An 8,117-nucleotide genomic window follows, 5' to 3' on the forward strand; every position below is an offset into this window, starting at 1 on the left:
ACAGACAAAGGGAGAAATAGAAAATGAATAAGAGGAAATGAACGGAAAACAGGAGAAAATAACAAGAATGAACAAGATTAACAGATAGATACAGAGAGAGAGAGAGAGAGAGAGAGAGAGAGAGAGAGAGAGAGAGAGAGAGAGAGAGAGAGAGAGAGAGAGAGAGAGAGAGAGAGAGAGAGAGAGAGATAGGAAAAAAGAAGTTGGAATTAAGAAAAACGAAATCGTGTCACACTCTCATAAGTCGAGGCCCTTGGGAATGCCATAAATCAGACCGCCCTAATGCGCCAGTGACGAGCTCCTGCGTGGCGGCGGGTGTCTGTGTAACGCGTGACAACCTCCCGAGGGGCCGCAGAGCCTTGCATAACGTCCAGGCGGGCTGAGAGGCGAGGACGATGGCGTTTCTTAGGCTCATAAACCTATCGGCGTCGAAGCTCACATTTTTGGCAAGGTATTCGTGTGCGTTTTGAGCGTTTCCTGGGGTAGTTTTGTGACTCTTCTGGTAGTTTAACGCTTCTTCTGTAACTTGAATCTAGAAAACACTCATTATAACAATGGAGCTCCGTTTTGAACATTAGAAATAGTTGATGTTTCTTAGGCTCCCAAGTTCACACATTTGACAAGGCATTCGTTTGTGTTTTGAGCATTTCCGAGGGTAGTTTTATGACCCTTCTGGTAGTTTAACCCTTCCTCTGCACCTTGAGCTTAAAATAACACTCACTAGAACCCGACTGAACCCTGTTTTTGCCTTCAGAAGAACTTGGCGTTTCTTAAGCTCATATTTGACAAGGCATTTGGATGTGTTTTGAGCATTTCCAGGGGTAGTCTTGAGACCCTGGTAGTAGTTTAACGCTTCTTCTGTAACTTGAGCCTAAAAAAACACTCATTAGAACCCGACTGACCCCTGTTTTGGCCTTTGGAAATAGTTGATATGAGAAGTGGAAGCGTCTAAGAACACAAAATTTTAGCGTTCAGATGCAGAAATAGATATAGCGCTGCAGCCTTGACCCCCATACGTGACGCCCGGCGGTATTATGGAAAACACTCCCCGCCGCCGCACTCTCACGGATTATCTCAAGCCACGAAGGGAAGAAAAGGCACTCTCACCCTCTCGAACCCATGCGGCGCCAGTCCTCTGAGTAAGGGCCTTTGGGGAAATTGGATTAAGTCACTGCATCGCTTCTTCACGTAATCCCTTCAACCTCAGGACGGACTTTTTTTATTTAGTGGTCTTACTCAGTCCCCCCCTCGCACAGACACACTCACACGCACACAATGAGTCACTGTCACGCACGTCCCTCTCTCCCCCGCCCCCCCTTCCCCCAACTAACACTATCACAAGGTCAGGTAATTAGATCATGGCGTTGTACCGACCTGTTAACTTTTCTACCTTATTGATGACAACTATTTCCGGTATTTGGTATTTGCCCTTACCCCCCTCTTCTTTCTCTCTCTATCTATCAGTCTATCTCCATATCTATCTATCTATCAGTCTATCTCTCATGCTCTGTGGTCTTAGGTTCTTTTATATATTGGTTATGTTAGGTTAAGTTAGGGTAGGTTAGGTTAGGGTAGGTTAGGTTAGGTTAGGTTAGGTTAGGTAAGGTTGAATTAGGTTGTTAGGTTGGGTTAGGTTATTAGGTCAGGTAAGGGTATGTAAGGTTAGGTTAGGTGAAGTTAGGTTAACTTATTATGTTAGGTAAGGTAAGGTAAGGTTAGGCAAGGTTAGGTTAAGTTAGGGTTATGTTAGGTAAGTTTAAATTAGGTTGTTGGGTTGGGCTAGGTTATTAGGTCAGGTAAGGGTATGTAAGGTTAGGTTAGGTGAGATTAGGTTAACTTATTATGTTAGGTAAGGTAAGGTAAGGTAAGGTTAGGCAAGGTTAGGTTAAGTTAGGGTAATGTTAGGTAAGGTTAAATTAGGTTGTTTGGTTAAGTTAGGACATTAGGTCAGGTAAGGGTATGTAAGGTTAGGTTAGGTGAGGTCAGGTTAACTTATTATGTTAGGTAAGGTAAGGTAAGGGTAGGATAGGTTAGGTAAGGTTAGGGTTAGGTTGATAAGTACTATCTTTCTATCTATCAGTCTGTCTCTCATACTCTTGTGGTCTTAGGCACTCTTTGATTTCGGCTAGGTTAGGTCTGGTTAGCTGTTAGGATAGGTTAGGTTAGGGTAAGTAATGTTAGGTAAGGTTAAATTAGGTTGTTAGGTAGGGTTAGTTTATTAGGTCAGGTAAGGGTATGTAAGGTTAGGCTAGGTTAGGTTAGGTTGATATTATGTTAGGTAAGGTAAGGTAAGGTAAGGGTAGGATAGGTTAGGTTGATATTATGTCAGGTAAGGTAAGGTAAGGTAAGGGTAGGACAGGTTAGGTTGTTATTATGTCAGGTAAGGTAAGGTAAGGTAAGGGTAGGATAGGTTAGGTTGTTATTATGTCAGGTAAGGTAAGGTAAGGTAAGGGTAGGATAGGTTAGGTTGTTATTATGTCAGGTAAGGTAAGGTAAGGTAAGGGTAGGATAGGTTAGGTTGTTATTATGTCAGGTAAGGCAAGGTAAGGTAAGGTAAGGGTAGGATAGGTTAGGTTGATATTATGTCAGGTAAGGTAAGGTAAGGTAAGGGTAGGATAGGTTAGGTTGTTATTATGTCAGGTAAGGTAAGGTAAGGTAAGGGTAGGAGAGGTTAGGTTGATATTATGTTAGGTAAGGTAAGGTAAGGTAAGGGTAGGATAGGCTAGGTTGATATTATGTTAGGTAAGGTAAGGTAAGGTAAGGGTAGGATAGGTTAGGTTAGGTTAAGTTAGGCATGGTAAAGGTAGGATAGGTTAGGTTGTTATTATGTCAGGTAAGGTCAGGTAAGGTAAGGGTAGGACAGGTTAGGTTGTTATTATGTTAGGTAAGGTAAGGTAAGGTAAAGGTAGGATAGGTTAGGTTGTTATTATGTTAGGTAAGGTAAGGTAAGGTAAGGGTAGGATAGGTTAGGTTGTTATTATGTCAGGTAAGATAAGGCAAGGTAAGGGTAGGATAGGTTAGGTTGATATTATGTCAGGTAAGGTAAGGTAAGGTAAGGGTAGGATAGGTTAGGTTGTTATTATGTCAGGTAAGGTAAGGTAAGGTAAGGTAAGGGTAGGATAGGTTAGGTTAGGTTAAGTTAGGCAAGGTAAAGGTAGGATAGGTTAGGTTGATATTATGTTAGGTAAGGTAAGGTAAGGTAAGGGTAGGATAGGTTAGGTTGTTATTATGTCAGGTAAGGTAAGGTAAGGTAAGGTAAGGGTAGGATAGGTTAGGTTGTTATTATGTTAGGTAAGGCAAGGTAAGGTAAGGGTAGGATAGGTTAGGTTGTTATTATGTTAGGTAAGGCAAGGTAAGGTAAGGGTAGGACAGGTTAGGTTGTTATTATGTCAGGTAAGGTAAGGTAAGGATAGGATAGGTTAGGTTGTTATTATGTCAGGTAAGGTAAGGTAAGGTAAGGGTAGGATAGGTTAGGTTGTTATTATGTCAGGTAAGGTAAGGTAAGGTAAGGGTAGGATAGGTTAGGTTAGGTTAAGTTAGGCAAGGTAAAGGTAGGATAGGTTAGGTTGTTATTATGTTAGGTAAGGTAAGGTAAGGTAAGGGTAGGATAGGTTAGGTTGTTATTATGTTAGGTAAGGTAAGGTAAGGTAAGGGTAGGATAGGTTAGGTTGTTATTATGTTAGGTAAGGTAAGGTAAGGTAAAGGTAGGATAGGTTAGGTTGTTATTATGTCAGGTAAGGTAAGTTAAGGTAAGGTAAGGGTAGGATAGGTTAGGTTAGGTTAAGTTAGGCAAGGTAAAGGTAGGATAGGTTAGGTTGTTATTATGTTAGGTAAGGTAAGGTAAGGTAAGGGTAGGATAGGTTAGGTTGTTATTATGTCAGGTAAGGTAAGGTAAGGTAAGGGTAGGATAGGTTAGGTTGTTATTATGTTAGGTAAGGTAAGGTAAGGTAAGGGTAGGATAGGTTAGGTTGATATTATGTTAGGTAAGGTAAGGTAAGGTAAGGGTAGGATAGGTTAGGTTGTTATTATGTCAGGTAAGGTAAGGTAAGGTAAGGGTAGGATAGGTTAGGTTGTTATTATGTTAGGTAAGGCAAGGTAAGGTAAGGGTAGGATAGGTTAGGTTAGGTTAAGTTAGGCAAGGTAAAGGTAGGATAGGTTAGGTTGTTATTATGTCAGGTAAGGCAAGGTAAGGTAAGGGTAGGATAGGTTAGGTTGTTATTATGTCAGGTAAGGTAAGGTAAGGTAAGGGTAGGATAGGTTAGGTTGTTATTATGTCAGGTAAGGTAAGGTAAGGGTAGGATAGGTTAGGTTGATATTATGTTAGGTAAGGTAAGGTAAGGTAAGGGTAGGATAGGTTAGGTTGTTATTATGTCAGGTAAGGCAAGGTAAGGTAAGGGTAGGATAGGTTAGGTTGATATTATGTTAGGTAAGGTAAGGTAAGGTAACGGTAGGATAGGTTAGGTTAGGTTTAATTAGCACTCCCTTATACACACTACCTCATAACCTCCAAGCAGTGTCCTTTGAAGTGGTATTAGCAGCTCCTCATGTACTTTCCATCCACGCAAACACCTCACACACACACACACACACACACACACACACACACACACACACACACACACACACACACACACACACACACACGCACCTGCCCACCATTACACAAGGGCGAGCAAGGCCGTGAAGGAGCCAGGCTAAGAATAAACCTTTGAGGTGTAGTGTGGATCGCGGTAAGGGTGTGAGACCTTGACATACCACACTGACACGCGCACGGCTGATCACCCTCCCCTCTTGGTAAGCTTAGAAGTCTTATCATACGTATGCATGAACTTTTAGGGACGAACAGGTCTTTCCGTGCTGTGAGGATAGTTTGATGGCTCCAAGAACTTGCAGACACAGCTAGACATACGATAGTTTTACTCAGGCACCTTATCGAAGCTCGGATTAAATACCTTAGGATAGTTTAATGTCTCTAAGAACTTACATACATCGCTAGGCATACGATAGTTTTCCTTGGGCACCTTGTCTAAAATCGAATCAAATACCTTAGGATAGTTTAATGTCTCTAAGAACTTACATACATCGTTAGGCATACGATAGTTTTCCTTGGGGACCTTATCTGAGCTCGAATCAAGTACCTTTTCTCTTTACTAAGCAGATTTATGCATAATCACATCTTCAAATTTCTACACAGGCCTCCATGAACCTCCTACTTCTTTTGGACACCTCGAAACACCTCAAAGTAGATAATAAGCATCAGTACATCACTAAACATCCCTCTATATACATCCAGACCTACTTCTTCTTTACATTTTCACAACAACCTTCTTTTTCCTCCCTACACCCTGCAAACTTACCCTTCTTCCTCCTTACACCCTCTAAACAGCCCTTTCTACCTCCCTACACCCTCTAAACAGTCTTCTTTTCCTTTCCACATCCTCCCGACAGCTCTCTCTTCATCTCTCTGTTCCTCCTCCACCCTCCCAAGAACCTTCTCCTCCCACCCTCTAAACACCCCTCTCTACCTCCCTACACCCTCTAAACAGTCTTCTTTTCCTTCGCACATCCTCCCGACAGCTCTCTCTTCATCCCTCTGTTTCTCCTACACCCTCCCAACAACCTTCTCCTCCTCCCTATACACTCTCACAACAACCATTTCCACCCGCTGTAAAAGGATACACCCAGTCGAGCGTCAGTCTTGAGCGGGGCGGCGAGGGCACGTAGCTGACAGGGTTCCTCGGGGCGTAGAGTGTTCGCCGCTGTCCTTTGATCGTCACCACCGCCACCCGCCCATCGCTCACCTCCTCCGCGTCGTCACTCTCCTCGGCCGCTTCTGGGTACGGGAAGACGAAGGGTGAAGGGTTTTTAAGTGGGTAAAGGGTGCCGGTGTGGGGGGAGGGGGTAAGAAGGGCAGGAATGAATGAGTGAAGGGTGCGTTAAGAAGGTGGGAGAAGGGATGAGGAGCGTAAAAGTGCTGTGAAGTGGGTGTGAAATGTGTGTGGTTGACGAGCGAATGGGAAGAAGTGTGTGTGTGTGTGTGTGTGTGTGTGTGTGTGTGTGTGTGTGTGTGTGTGTGTGTGTGTGTGTGTGTGTGTTTACAGTGGTATGGGAAAAGAAAGAAAAGTGCAAGTTGGAAACCAATTTAACTTAGACGGATTTACAAGAGTACAGAAAGAAAGAAAGTAAGTTCGACGAGTATATATTTAGTAAGAGAAACCCAGTTGAAATTGCAAGTGGGCCAGAAGGGTTGTGAGGAATATGAAGAGAAGTAAGAAACGGGAAAAAAAGGGAACGTGGATGGATTTAGGAAAAGAATAAAATTGTAATCATATAAAAATAAGTTTTGGGCTGAAAAAAAAGAGCAAGTGGGCTACATGTGAAGAGAAAGAAAGAGAAGAAAAGCATAGGTCTAAAAACAGAAAAAAAGAAGCCTATATGGAAGTCTCTTGAAGGTTACAGAGGAATGGGTGTTCTTCGTGGGTAAGATGAAGGGGGGAAAGGAAGGGGGAGGGGGGAAGGAGGGGGGGAGGGGTCACGTGGGCCGGATAGGGTAAGAACCGAGTCACTGTGGTTGACGGAGGAGGAGGAAGAGAGAGAGAGAGAGAGAGAGAGAGAGAGAGAGAGAGAGAGAGAGAGAGAGAGAGAGAGAGAGAGAGAGAGAGAGAGAGAGAGAGAGAGAGAGAGAGAGAGAGAGAGAGAGAGAGAGAGAGAGAGAGAGAGAGAGAGAGAGAGAGATGGATATGTGGATTTGGGGTTTCTGAGAGGGCAAGAAAAGGATAAAATAAAAGACAACAGAGAATGAATCACGATAACGCGGAGGAGGAGAAAGATGAATGAATATAGAAAGAAAAGAAGAAGAAGAAGAAGAAGTTGAAGAAGAAGAAGAAGAAGAAAAGGGAGAAGAAGAAGAAAAGGGAGAAGAAGAAGAGGAAGAAGAGAGATAAATATGAAAATGAGAGGAATGAGAAAAATCCCATAAAGAAGATGAAGAAATATAATGATTACGAAATGACGAATATTATTATGAAGATGAAGGAGAACGAAGAAGAGACATACCACCTAAAATTAAAGAAGGAAGCGAAAAAAAAATATAGAGAAAGAAAAGGAAGGAAAGAGAAAGAAGAGACAAGAAAAAAAATAGTGTACAGGAAGTAAGAAAAAGAAAATAGAGAGAAATACGAGATGAAAGAAGTAGAAAGAGAAAAAAAAAGAAGAGAAAAGATGGAACAGAAAAATAAAAATAAAAGAGAAAAAATGAAGAAAAATATTAGAAGAAGGAAAAACAACATCCCTATACCATTCACCATAATTCACCATACCACCATTTCCCTTTCACTATACCATCCCAACTAACCCACATCCTCACTATACCCTTAAACAAAAAAACAAAACAAAAAACAGTGACTAATATAGAAGAAATAAGAACTAGACGTATTCAGGAAGTACGGAATATGAAACCTGATTATGGGGTGTCGTTATGAGTGTCTGGTGGTGGTGATGGTGGTGGTGGTTGTGGTGATGGTGAAGGTGGTGGTGGTGGTGGTGGTGGTGAGGTAGGGTCGAGTCTTATCAGGGAAACGCGACTCACTATATTTATGAGTGTTTTGGGGTCATATGAAGGGGCAAGGTCAGTGTAGGGGAAGAGGGAGGAGCTGGAGGAAGAGGAGGAGGAAGAGAAGAAGAAGGAGAAGGAGGAGGAAGAGGAGGACTAGAAGGAGAAAGGAGAGGAGGCATTTTGTATCGTTCACTTTTTAACTCCTTCACAAACTACAAAAATATATATAAAAAAAATTACCTTAACAAACTTGGTAAGGCAACGTAATAAAGTGAAGTTTATTGCATTACTAACTTTATTTATTTATCTATTTATCATCTTATTTATCTATCTATTTATCTCCCTATCTTTAGTTATCTTTACTTTATCTACCTGTTAATTCTTCTACATACAGGTGCCAATAAATTAGAGGGCGTAGATTATTTATTGACTGATTAAATAACTGACTATATATATTTGTCTACTTATTTATGTATCTCTGTCTTTACTTTTCTACGGGTTAGTTTTTTACATACAGGTGCAAAACTCAGGTGTGTACATCAAGGTGCGTCAAGACTAATTA

The 8,117-nt window shown here is 41.8% G+C and overlaps 1 protein-coding gene across 1 annotated transcript in view; it reads right to left on the reverse strand.

The window, feature by feature from the left end:
• Window positions 1–5,943, reverse strand: part of LOC126997598 (echinoderm microtubule-associated protein-like CG42247) — a 29,917-nt gene extending 23,974 nt beyond the window's left edge. Inside the window, exon 1 of the mRNA XM_050858777.1 lies at window positions 5,680–5,943. The gene's annotated coding sequence lies outside the window, so the exon portion shown is untranslated. The remainder of the gene's footprint in view (window positions 1–5,679) is intronic.
• Between the last annotated feature and the right edge of the window lie 2,174 nt (window positions 5,944–8,117).

Source organism: Eriocheir sinensis, chromosome 12 (genome assembly GCF_024679095.1).
Source record: "Eriocheir sinensis breed Jianghai 21 chromosome 12, ASM2467909v1, whole genome shotgun sequence".
NCBI classification, from domain to species: Eukaryota; Metazoa; Arthropoda; class Malacostraca; order Decapoda; family Varunidae; genus Eriocheir; species Eriocheir sinensis.